A 10,120-nucleotide genomic window follows, 5' to 3' on the forward strand; every position below is an offset into this window, starting at 1 on the left:
AAAATATGATTTGGCCATTTAATTTCTGAACTCTTCAGTGGAAATATTATGTCATCGCATTTCTTTAATTAAAATGTTGCAGTTAACTTAAAGAGCCCTCGCTGATCTGAACAACATCCTCATCGTCTTTTTCTTGCAGCTGTTAGAAAGGAGCTGGACAGAAACGCTGCCATGGGAATTTAAAAATAAAGGCGTATCTTAATGATGGCGGCAGATTAATCGATCTGGATCGTTACATCAAACTGAACATACGAGTGTGAATTCTTACAGAAGAAACTCTGCAGGTCATCTTGTTGATATTTCTTTTCTCTTGTCGTTGCATGTTTGATCCAAAAGTAATCAAGTTACTGAATATTGTGATCCTGGGTCACATTGCTCACTACATTTAACAGGTAATTCGTAACTAGGGATGCACCGATTGATCGGCCGGTAACTGGAATTGGCCGATTTTCACGTGATATGTCGAGTTATGTCGATGTCATGCCGGTCTGTATGGAAATTATTCAGCGTGAATGAAGAAGACAATAATGTGCAATATGCAACATCTGCAAGGACGAAGTTGGACACTTCGACGCGACACTACAACATCAACCTTCGGAGTTTGCAAAGCTTGACAATGTTAGCAAAGGCCAACACTCAGGGGCTAAAGGTAAACGCTAAGCTACATCTAGCATTGAGACAAGTCAACCTCCTCTGCTAGCTTATGAACTGAAGCATGAGCTACCTGTCACTGTCACTCCGCACCAGTGGAGGTTAATTGAGAACGTGATCACTCTCCTCGCTCCTTTCGAAGAACTTACAAAGGGAATAAGTTCATCGACAGCAACAGCTGCAGACGTCATTCCAGCCATCACCACGCTGAAACTGTTTTTGGAGAAAAGAGCTGATACAGACTTACGAGCGGGCACTACGAAAGCCACCTCGTTGGAGGCAGTACGGAGAAGGTTTAGTTTATAAATTATTGAATTTCCCACATCATAATTTATAAAGGTCTGTTTTTTAGTGATTACAGAGCATTTAGAGGTGTGTGAATGTCCCACACTTGGAAGCATAATATTTTGATATTGCACCTTAAATTAGACAACTGATGAGTTGATTGATGGAACATTTTAACATAGAAATACAAAGAAAAGGTTTGAAAAAATGAAATCGGAATCATCCCAAAAAATGGCCAACAATTTTCCAAGTAACATTAAGTCAGAAATGATGATGGAATGAAGTGGAGTTTCTCCCAGTTGGACCCTCTCCCGCTGAAAACCAAAGCCAGATGTTGTTTGGGTTCTGGTCCAGGATGAACCGGGTCGGACACGCTTGTTAAAAGGAAAATGTTTACGTGTCAACATGACGACCTGAAAGATTTCAACATCGCTTCAAGAGATTTGTGACTTGTTAACACTTCCTCTGTACTCGACGGATTAAAACGTAACCCGACTTTGACTTGAGCAAGTTTAGTTTCTTCTGACACTGAATCCTTTATAAGACAGACGACAGTTAACAGACCGAGTGTGAAACAGGAAGTCACCTGGACTTGAACCAGGTACGTTGTGGTTTACGGTCGCTGCTTTAACACGTCGGCTCAAACAACTCGAGATTGACTTTTGAAAGACTTACAAACTATATATTTAAATTATAATCTCTGCTCCAGGTCTGTCACGTGTTTCAGCTGAACCCTGCCTGAACTGGTCCTGACAGACAGGAGCATCGGGTCCGTTGGTGACCCGACACCTTCCCACATCAGCATTTTGACCAGATAAGACGCTTCAGCGGATCGTTTAACGTCTGTACAGAATTTCAGTTTTCTGAAGGTATTGTTTCCAGAGATATTAGGTGTCTGCGGGTGTGTGTGGAGATTCTCCTGAAAGATGAGTCAGTGTTCAGCGTGGGAGGAAATCTGAAACTTGAGAGGCACTTACGTCAGATGATGAATGCCGAGCGCTTACACGCAACATTTTTTTCTTGTCGGGGCGAAACGCGCTGCGAGAGCTGACAGAGATCCAGTTTCAGCATCAGTCAGGAGAGCGAATCCGAGCCGGCTTTGGAAACGCTCCGACTCTCCGGCCTTTTGTCAGAGCTCCATGTTTGGAGTTTCTCTCTGTGATGCTGCGAGTTTGTGTAAACAGAAACGAGACCGTGCTGTGTTGTTTTCTCTCCCCACAGAGGAATTAAACTCGACCGTGGCGACTGAACGTATCGACAGTTTGCTGTTGAACATGTCGATACTTTAAATGAACTGTAATAACGAGTTTTCACAGCGAGTAGACGTGTTGTGTTTTCTTCCCGGACACCTTCAGCTCCCTGAGGATCTCCTCCAGCTGCATCCTGTTCAGGTTGTTGTAGTCAAAGACGACTCGAGCTTCATGGATCAACCGTTTCTTCTCCAGCGTGAGCGCTAGGAATGAAAATAGTCACAGATATATACCAACATCAGACAAGTTAGTACAGATTCACCAGCATTTTCTTTTAAATCTGAGGTAGACTGAACAATGTTGAACGTGTTTGAACAGAGAGAGATAGAAACTCTTACTTTGCAGCATTTCACTGGAAAAATTCATGCTGGCAAGAGACTTCATCTGAGTTTTCCTCGGAAACGCTCCGACTGTCAGGCCTTTTGTCAGAGCTCCATTTTTGGAGTTTTTTTATGTGAAGTTTCCAGAGAAAACTGACACTGTTGTGTTTCCTGACAACAGATAAGAGGAGTTTAATTCCTCCGTCCATAGAAGAGATTCTGGTGACTTTAGTGTCAACATATCGTCAGTTTAGTGTTGATATGACGATGCTTTAATGACCTTTTAGTAAAGAAATAACAATTTAATCTACATAGCCTGAATTCACAGCATAACTTGGTCTTACAGGGCTTCATAAACATACAAACATGAGTTCATCTCCCGGAGGAACTTCCTGCTAAACCATTTTGTGCTTCTGTCATGGAAGAAATATTCCCACCCACAGATTTCTCTTCATTGCCTTGCAAGGCAGCAGATTTGTGAGATCATATGAACTTGTAAATCCATCATCAGCCGGTTAGCGTAGCTGCTGTAGCACCAGTTATATACCAGCGGGCTCCCCTGGTGTTGATCTGATTGGTTAAAGTTAGCCGGTGATAGACGGATGGTTCATCCAATTACCTGTCAGGTATTTCAAGCAGCTCCTCTGCAACTAACCATCCGGCGCTTCAGGTTTGTGGCTTTGAGACCAGAAAAATTTGCAGGATTTCAAAATAAAAGTCAGGTTCTGGGGTCCAACCTCATTCAGCAACTGTTGTTCTGCCTTCTGGTGACATTTCAAGAATGTAAGTAACAAAATAATACAAAATAACTACATTTATTTACACACTGCAGAATAATTTGTCCTCTAGCATAAACTTGCATACATTTGTGGCATAAAATAATAAGTATAAATAACTAAACCAGGACAGGGTCATGAAAAACGGGAGTCTCACAGGAGCGTTTGGTGGAAACTGTCTAAAATCATATCAACGGTAAATTAAATGAAATTTGTATACCTGCGTCATAAATCCTCTAAACATTTGGAAAGCAACGGTCACATTTAAAGTTCTTTTTCTCTTCTGTGCAGATGTCCTCAGACTCGCTGCAACTTCAGGCTTTCTGTCGGAGCTGCACTTTTTAAACCATCAGTCAGTCTCACGGAAAAAAAGGTTGACGTCTCATTTTTTGGACTGAAGTCTTCATACGTACACGGCTCTGTCGGCGCGGGGCCGCTGCATTAAACAGGATTACCGCAGTCACTGAGAAACTGCTAAATTTATGGAAAACGATTGATGTCCCCAAATTCTTGTGGAGGTTCTGCAGGTTCACTGTGTATTTCTTCCTCTCTGTCAGGGTTTGGATGTCGAGCTCTGCTGCTGAACCCGTTTAAAGAGCGTAAATCATGTGAATGTCTCGGCCCCGGCGTGAACCGAACACCTGAGATGTTCAAACAGACTTCTGACTTTGTGGAACATTGCTGGTAGTTTGGAAAGCTGCACATTTAATTTGGAAGAAGCTCATTAAAGTTGTCATAATTTAAACGCAACACCTGGTGCGATGTCGGCTGCTCGCTGTCCACGTACCTGTAGACACTTCAGCTCCCCGAGGATCTCCTCCAGCTGCATCTTGTTCAGGTTGACGTTTCTTCTCCGTGCTGCAGTGGGAATCAATTAAATCAAGTTGATTATGTTGCTGCTGACTCTTGTCACATGCACACATTAATATTTAACATCTAATGAGTTAATTTTCTAAACTCTGCTGTACATTGATCAGCTACAATGTTTAAAGGACTTACAGGTGAAGTGAAGAACATTTATCATCTTGTTATAATAAAATGTACTGATGAGAAACATCCCTCACACCAGTGGCAGTGGGACTCCAGTCCAACGGGCCCTACTGGACTGTAAGAACTGCTCATAAAAGATGCAAGCAAAGTGACGACAAATTCCCCGGGTCCCATCAGAACATTATCCATGGGACGTTCTCATTCCGTGAAGGCTCCACCCTAAAAGATGTAGTACCAGATACAACCAGACAGCTGCAAAGTAGAGGTGTTTCCAAGCCTTGACGGATCAGAGCCAAGTCTGATCCACGGTGGGGCCTTCATGGATTGGACCGGGTCCAGCTGAAGGCCGGGCCAACACTGACCTGCTGGTGGAGCCGCTGCCATCACAGAGAGAACGTGGATCCTGAGCAGAACTTTATAACGAGACTTGTTGGTCCGTTTATATATTCATTCTGAAAAAAGACGTTTAATGACCCAGATGTGGGAGGACCATTCACTAAAAGAAAACAATCTGCTGCACGTGTTTAAATACAAACCTTTTTAAGTTCTGTGTTAAAAAAACTCCCGACATTCAGTCACCGCGACCAGTTCCTGTAAAGTCCTGTTAACAGATTATTAGACGGCGTGACGAGTGTCGAGCTGTCTCTGGGAATCATCATCCCTTCAACATCTGAACCGGGCTTGAAACAGAAAGGACGCCGCCGCGGGTCTTTTGGAACAGAAAAACTATTAAATTACACTGTATGACCCTCTGCTGGTGTCCCTTTTCTCCTAACACGGCCCGGGAAATAATTTCATGCTTTATGATGCTGTGTAATTGTGCTGTCAGGTCAGCTTTCTGAGGCCCCTCTCAGTTTTCTGCCCGCCCTCTTCTCTCCCCGAGGCCCGGCGGTACCTCACGCAGCCTCCCCTCCCCCAACGCTTAGAAGTTCGACTGAAACTTAATCTTCCACCGGCAGCAAACTTTTACTGTAACCTTTACAGTGCAGCTGAGGGACGCGGGGAGGAGGAGGAGGGAGGAGGAGGAGGAGGTGGAGGAGGTGGAGGAGGACAAATAAAAGTTGGCTGTTTAGTTTCTCAGCGTTTGTGACCTCGACGCCCTTCCTCCACGAGCGAGAGCGATTCCTTCCGCCTGTGAAAAAAAAAAAACCTTTATGCAAGTTTGATTAAACAGGAGCAGCAGCGTTTTTTTGAGCTGAGCCAGATTTTTTTTTCTTCCTGTCTTTGGCTTCAAGCGTGACTCTGAGGAAGAAGTCAGGATTTAAAAAAGAGAATCCCGCTCCTCTTCCTCCTTCGCTTAACTTCCTCCCTCCTCCTCCTCCTGTTTCCTGTTTCCGTCTGAGAAAGCAGCTCAGGCACTTTTGTTCTTCCTGAGGTGTTTTCTTCTTGTTCCTCTCCAACTTCTCCCTTTGTTATAATTTATCGTCACTGATCTCTCGGCCACCGAACTGTATCCTCCTTCCTGCTCGATCATCCCTCCATCACTTTCTTTCTCTGTCCTTCAACATCCTCCTTCTATTTTCTTCTTTCTTTGCCACGCCCCCTCCTCCTCTTAAAATCCATCCATCGTTCACACTTTCTCCATCCTAAAATCCCTCCATCCTATTCCGACGTCCCATCACTCACTCTCCTCCTCCTCCCCCTCCTCCTCCCCCTCTCGTATTTTATTTCCTCCCTCCTGACAGCTGCAGTTTAGCCACTTTACTAACTTCTCCCCCGAGGCTGTGTGTGTTTCTGTTTGTGTGTCTGTGTGTGTTTGTGTGTTTGTTTCTGTGTGTGTTTGTTTCTGTGTGTGTGTGTGTTTGTGGTGTGTGACTCAAAGGCACCTCTGCTAGGTGAACACCACCTCCATCACACACACTCGCACTTCCATACTTGTGAGGACACATCACTGCAGAAAGAACATTTTCTGATATATATTTTTTGTTTTACTAATTTCAAGTCCAAATATCTTTTTTGCATTTTTTAGGTGACATTTTTTTCCAGTCCAAACCCCAAATCAACCTCAACCCAAATGAAAACCAGGATCTGAACCCTCAAAAAGCCCTAAAATGTCCCTTCAAACATCTCGTCTCTTAAAGGGATATTCCGGTGTAAATTTAATCCATGGTCTAAATCACCGTGAAACTGTGTTAGACTCCCTCTCCAGAGATCAAGTTAGCAGACCGCTAATTTACGGAGTTTTATCAACCTCAGAAACGACCGATACACTGCAGTAAATGGATCCAAATATAAACCGCCACCAAAAAGCCACAAATAATGCTCAGAACAGCACCAAACTTCAGCAACAGTACAAATAGGGTCTCAGCACATAGTCCGGGGCATCTAACCTCCGCTAGCTTAGCTGGATTTCTATTGTGAAGCTAAAAACAGAGTTCAACTCTCCTCCATCAGCTTCCGGGTCGGGGAAGTCCCGACACGACGATTACCGAGTGCGGTTAGAAATGCTCAATTCCGTTCTTTTCCCTGTCCGCTCTCGATAATAACTGTTATAAACTGGCAGGTAAGACACATATGAACTTTGATTGCTTTTCCATGGAGTCATAATCATACATTTTCATCCATGAGCCGCGGAACTCTACTGCACTCGGTAATCGACTCGTCGGGACTTCCCGTCAACAGGAAGCTGCTGCAGAAGAGAGGTAAATTTAGTCAGCTTTTCAGTAGAAATCCAGCTAAGCTAGCGGAGGTTAGATGCCCCGGACTATGTGCTGAGACCCTATTTGTACTGTTGCTGAAGTTTGGTGCTGTTCTGAGCATTATTTGTGGCTTTTTGGTGGCGGTTTATATTTGGATCCATTTACTGCAGTGTATTGTTGTCGTGCGGTCGTTTCTGAGGTTGATAAAACTCCGTAAATTAGCGGTCTGCTAACTTGATCTCTCGAGAGGGAGTCTAACACAGTTTCACGGTGATTTAGAACATGGATTAAATTTACACCGGAATATCCCTTTAAGACAACTATCAACTTTTTACAAACTTGTCCTGACTTTCCAAAACTTCCCAGACGTCATTAAACTGTTTTTGAACATCAAAAACCTTCTGAAGGTCCAAAATGTCCTCACAGTTCTCTACATTTCCGACTGTCCTCTTACTCGTCTCCTCGCTTTCCAAAAACAAACACTCCGGCTTCTCTTGTTTCCTCGACGTGCCCTCACTTCCAAAAATTCAATTCCCCTCCTACGATATTTATTTACTGTATAAAAACATCTTTACTCTCTAGAGGTGTCCTCACTTTTCTATATCGTCGTCCTCTCAAGGTCTAAAAGTGAGAACCAGTCCTCACAAAGACAGAAGTGCAGGATCACATGAACACTTTTGTTTCCCAGGCCCGGACAGACGGACCGGGCTGGACCGGGTCGGGCCGCCTCGTCTGGTGCCAGAGTCATTTTCCTAATAATCCCACCCTGCCTGCCCTCAAACTCTCCTCCCCCCCTCTTCCTTCTCCGCACTGCGTTTTCCTGCATCAGCATATCAAACTCACCCCGCCTCGATCCACATCCCTCCCCAAACACCACATCCCTCCTCCTCCTCTTCCTCCCCTCCTCCTCCTCCTCCTCTCCCAGTCGGCGTCCTCACCCCAATTATTTCCCGGGACCTTCGCTCAGAGGGATTCTTTCACCCCCTCGCTCTGTTTTGTAGTCGGGCTCCTCGCTAACCTTCCCTCCACTGCAGGCGATGGAGTCCATTGTGTAATAAATACGTGGAGGTATTCATGCGGCCCCCGGTGACAGATTCCCGTGGACGAATCCCCCTGATAGGTGGCTCGTCGAGGTGTTCCTGCACAGACAGTAACGGAGCAGCGCTGAGAGCCTCTGAAGGACAGAACAGACATCAGGTTTAAAATAGACCCGAGCAGACAAAAACTTTCTCATCGTCTCCCGTCACTCTGATCGACGGTGTGGAGCTTCAGTCGCACAGATAACGTCGCTGCCATCAGTCTCACACTTCATCCACACTTCATCCACACTTTCAGACTCTTCAGATTACTTTCTGTCTTGTAATCAGGATTCTCAAAGTCGTGATCCTCGTCAGCGACCCGAGTTGTATTCGTGCTGATTAAAACGTCTCGATCACAAGGTTATAAACACTGAAAGACCTTCGTGTGCTGGTGTTTCCTGTGACTGTGACCCGGTTCGTGCTAACAGAGTCCTGATGAGACTTCAGGTTCTGCAGAGAAACATCCTCTCTTGGTGTTTGTAGCTCGTTTACGGCTCCCACCGATCCAAAACACCACCGGGTCATCAGCCTGCTCGATGAAGAGCGAGCACCAATCCATCTCCGACTTTTGGCGAGTGGAAACTCTGCGTCGCTGTTTTCCTCAAGTAGCTTTTCATAAACAATCTGCAGAACGGGAACGATCTGAGTATGATGCACCGTTTCTCTTTGGGCGTGTTCCCATGTAGAACTGCCAGCCTGGTTAATTATTAGTTCTTTAATAATGAGCTACAACTTCAGGCTCGGATCAGGATGAACTCCTTCACATCTCTCTGCTCGTATTCTCAAAGTTATCGCAGCAGAAACGTCTTTATCCCTCGTCACGACTGATGGACCGCATCTGTTTTATTTACCTGTGTTTTGTTGGTTTAATCCGGCTTTAATGGGCGACTGTCTTTCAGGGAAAGTCAAAGTCAAGACAAGTTTTATATACAGAGTGTGAGACGCAGAGGGAAAGTCATCCACCGCTTCAGGATTTATGAAGCGGCTGAAGTCGAGAAGGTCAGTCGGGGTTGTTGAGTTTGAGGCTCGTGTCGACTTTCTTGTATTCTTTAGATGAAACTTTCCCCCAGCAGCTCAGATGTCTCCGTGAGTTTCTGCAGTTTGCTCTGGAAAGTTACAGTTTGGTCATTTTGTGTGACAATATGTCAGTTTGGCAGTCGCATCTGAGCGAGAAGAGGCCACCACCACCGCAGCACTTACAGAAAATAGAGAGGCATAATGTGGAACTGGCCCTGGCCGCTGCTGACAACGTTTGCATCTTCTCAGAAAATGTAGCTGGGAAAAAGCCACGGCGTGACTCTGAAAACCGTCCTGTACAGAGGGAGCTGAACCGAATCAGTCTGAACGGCGGACAGAATGAAGAAATTAGTCTTGGCTCGGGAGCCGTCCAGCCTCTTGGCTCCGAGGCCGAGGCTGAATCCGCCGCCGCGGAGCGCCGAGCTCCTGTCGTCTCCCGCTTCACAAACATAAATCCTGGACGTTTCTTGGCTCGGTGCGTGACTCGGTAAACACAGGGAGGACGAGTGCGAGGATCCAAATTGTTTCTCTGCGGCCACAGATGAGTTTGGAGCCGGGCTCGGAGCCGCGTGTTGATGTATGGTCCCATCTCTGTAATTGAATTCATTAAGGAATAACTGCATCGCCGTCTGTGGACACAACTCCCATGACAGCCATCTCCCACACACACACACACACATCTGTATAAATGCAAATGTGCTGATGTGTCAGCTGTCTCTTACTGTTCGTCTCTCTCACAGCACACAAGCGGACTAACACATGTATGTGCGCGACTGGGACACACTCAGAGACGAGTCCAACGAGTCTAAACATATCTGAGAGTGTGTGAGCGAGCCAAGATGAACACAGCGTGAAGCAAAGTCAGTGAAACTTGGGATCTAATTTGTGCATTGAGTAAACATCGATTTGGTGATTTGCAGGCACGAAGACGTCTAGACATCCAGTTAAAACTGGACCATAGTGGGCCGAGAGCGAGGGTTTTATTTAGACATCTCGGTTACATACGACTGCTGTTTCAACAGCCTTAATTGAAGATATTTCAAAAGTTCCGCAGCTCCAAAACTGGAATGAAATATAGTCTGAAACGTGTTATTAACAACCTACAAATCACAG

This window comes from Sparus aurata, chromosome 16 (assembly GCF_900880675.1).
Source record: "Sparus aurata chromosome 16, fSpaAur1.1, whole genome shotgun sequence".
NCBI classification, from domain to species: Eukaryota; Metazoa; Chordata; class Actinopteri; order Spariformes; family Sparidae; genus Sparus; species Sparus aurata.